At 42.9% G+C, this 3,581-nt stretch overlaps 1 protein-coding gene across 1 annotated transcript in view; it reads left to right on the top strand.

Moving 5' to 3' along the window:
- amot (angiomotin) overlaps positions 1-3,581 on the top strand; it is a 79,086-nt gene that overhangs the window by 468 nt on the left and 75,037 nt on the right. The window lies entirely within an intron of this gene.

Genomic DNA, 3,581 nt, shown 5'->3' with positions numbered 1-3,581 from the left:
CTCAGTGGGACTCAGTTGTCTGTGAACGAGTCCTGGAGTCTCAGTGGGACTCAGTTGTCTGTGAACGAGTCCTGGAGGCTCAGTGGGACTCAGTTGTAGAAATAAAGGTTGGATGAATGTCTGCTGCTCGGTGCTTCATGAACAGGCTGACAGAAAGGAACCACTTGTTGCAGCTGCTCCACTGTACACGCAGATTGTTGCAGGAGTGTCCGGGACAGAAGTAGCTTGAACTCATAAACACGTAGAGTTGATCAGTTTGAGCTCTGCCCAGTGTTTCCAGTTTACAGGATGCAACACTGTTACCATCAGCTCGTGAGCTGTCACGAGCTCTAGTGTCTGCAGCACGTCTGTACTCTGAACCACCGGCCCACACTGTATTCAGTTAGTTTATGAAGGCACAGCAGAAGTGTCAGGGCACTGAACATTAATATTCATCAATAAAACGAGAACAGAAACATTCATAAAACACAACCGGAGGACATGATTTGGCTCAGTGCTAAACTGGAGCTGAACAGGAGCTAAACGTTAACAGCAGCTAAAAGCTAGAGTGAGCCATCATCATGTAGGGTCGCGGGGTCACTGGTGTCCATGTCCAGCTATCATTGTGCACAAGGTGGAGGACATCTGGACATGTCTCCAGTCCATCACAGGGACACACAGAGACAGACGAGACCATTCAGAGTGTCCAATCAGCAGACGTGGGATAAAGTCATTGTTTTGCAAGTGTCTCTGCGTGAGTGCAGCTACGGCGTGCGCTCTCAGCAAGGGCATCAGAAGCATCTGTAATGGGGGGGGGGGGGGCACAATGATGTGTGTAGGTGTGTGTGAGCGCACGTTTAAAAAAGGTGTTCACTAGTGAACTAAAAAGCAACATTTCACCAATATTTCCTTTAATTCCACACATTTAAAACATGTTTCTCACCAAGTTTGTGTAAATTCATCTGTGGGTTTAAGACATTTTAACTTTAATACACTTTAACACAGAGCGTCAGGTCGACACTATTTGTCTTTATAGAGAAATAAAAACATCACTGGACTTTTTTACTTGTGTTCAACACTCCTCATGTAAATGATGTTTGTCATGAAGCTTGAGGACAGTAAGGTGTGGATTTTAAACACATTTCTACTTTAATGCACCTGAACACACAGAGTCTCTTACACCTGCAGAGTCTCACAGTTACTGCTGAGATAAGATGCTACAGACGTAGCTCCTCTTCTCTCCTCCTAACATGAATACATGTTGATGATCAACCCCCTGGTCAACACATGCCCGCACTAAACTGCTAAACTGGCGAGTAACACAGGAACCTCCACCTCCTCCACCTGTGCACGTTTTCTGCTGAGGCAGGAGGAGACGCACAGAAACACTGCAGGTGTTGCACCATATTCTGTGACCACCGTATATTGTAACCATGGCAACAGGCTGCTGTGTTTAGAGTTGGAGGTAACCAGGAAAACCTGGAGTGGAGTTTTAGTGGTTTGAGTATTCTCCTATTAATCAAGTGGAATGGATTCGATCACGAAGAGAGAAACTGCGCCGCCTGAACTAATGTTTCATAGTAAAAGTGGGGGGGGGGGTCCAAATGAACGTTTTTTTTATGTGGGGGGGACTTGTCCCCTTCACATATAATGGTTGTGACGCCTATGGTATGAATGAATACAGCAGCATGAGGTAGTGAGCAGCACATAAGTCACATGTCCTCAAAGTGTCATCACAGTGATTCTTCTGGTTAGAGATTCATGAGTCTAACAGCCTCAGGGTAGAAGCTGTTCCTCAGTCCAGTAGTTCTACACTTAATGCTCCGTACAGTACATCTGTCTGGTGTGTGAGTGTTTGTCTGAAGTGTTGGCAAAATATCTCCTCTCGTCAAAATTTAAGGAAGCTTTCAGAGAGTAATAACTGGGCATACGTCTTCATCTGATTAATTTATTTAAGATGGCAGTCAAGATTAGCAAATACAGAATTAGCTATGATGATCATTTTCACAGATGTTGAGCTAAAACAGGATGTGGTGGTAGCTGAGATCCATCCATTATCTTCCACTTGTTCCAAAGTAGAGTTGCGGGGGCAGCATCTTGAGCAGGGAGGTCCAGACATCTCTTTCCACAGCCTCCTCTTCCAGCTCTTCTGGGAGGACGAGGCGTTCCCAGACCAACTGAGAGACTTATGCCCCTTTTCCACTGTGACGACGCGGGTCCAGTCTGCTCGGTTCACCACGGTTTTCAGCGCATTCCACTAGTACTTTGTACCAGTTTTGCCCCCTTTTTGTCCCTTCTTCTCAAGGGGTCCAAGCGAGCCGAGCCTGCATAAAAACATGACGTCAGAACGCTGTTGGTCACTGATTGTCAGGGGGAGGAGTCACTGGATCTTTCAGAAAACTTTTCACCGATCCGCCATTTACAATTACCCGGAACAGCGGCTGGACCTATTTTTAATACTTTAAAAACAATAATGACAACACGGTGGTCTATTGCTGAAGTCCAGGCGTTTTTTGTGGTTGGTGGCCGACACCAAAATTTAGAGCGAGCTAAATTAGGGTTGAAACGATTCCTCGAATCATTTGAGGACCTGGATTACAAAAAATCCTGGAGGCAAATTTATCTTCCTCGAAGCTTCGTTAAACTATTCGGAGCACTGTGGTCTAGACAGAAGGTTTTTGTGTTACACAACGCTAGCACTTCCGCTAACACGCATGTGCTAAGTTTGTAGCTATGGAGGGAACGGAGACTGCGTAGAAGGAAGAGCCTAGGAAACAACAAGAACTGTCAAAAGTTTGGGAACATGTTAGACTAAATATCCTGATGCATGCTCAATAATCCAGGTAGAAAAATCAAAAAAAGGTCAATCTGGTCCTCTGGACATTCAAAAAAAACAAAAAACAAAACAAAGCAAAAAAATGTAGAAAAATAAAAACTACTGCGTCCAACTAATGACTGTGTATCTGTGTGTCCCTCGTCTCACGGGCTTCATCCAGAAGAAGACACAAGTGTTGTTCCTGCTGTGTCCGGTTCAGTTCTTCATGTTCATTCAGTGATGAAATAAGACTTTTCTTTACTGGACTCTTTTCTCTTTCTCTTCACTAGAAAGAAGAAACAGGTGGTTAATTCAAGCTACATACTGTTTTTGAATAAATGCATGAAACAAAGAAAGGTGCAGCTAACAGCTATAATAGATATATTAATAATAATAAACTGATCAAATAAGAAAATGAAAAATAAATTGATTTAAAAATAATGAAATAATATAATAACAGTGGATATATGAATCACAAAGTTTTATACAGAGTCAGAGATTCTTTATTGTCATTGGCACCACATGTGGTCCATGTAGTGGATCAAAATTATGTTCACAGGGTCCCAGTTACATCCAACAATAAAATATAAAAGAAAAACAGTAATAACATCTAAGATATGAACTAAGAAAAACATCAACTAAAAATATGATAAGCACTAATAGCATAAAAACATTAAACACAATACGCCGAACAGCAGCACGGACATGAGTCTGTGTGAACAGTTGAGCATGCATGAACACAGCAACATGAAACAGATCAGCAGCAACATGACACAGATCAGCAGCA

This window comes from Nematolebias whitei, chromosome 14 (assembly GCF_014905685.2).
Source record: "Nematolebias whitei isolate Nwh7 chromosome 14, NemWhi1, whole genome shotgun sequence".
NCBI classification, from domain to species: Eukaryota; Metazoa; Chordata; class Actinopteri; order Cyprinodontiformes; family Rivulidae; genus Nematolebias; species Nematolebias whitei.
This window is presented reverse-complemented; position numbering and strand designations above follow the sequence as displayed.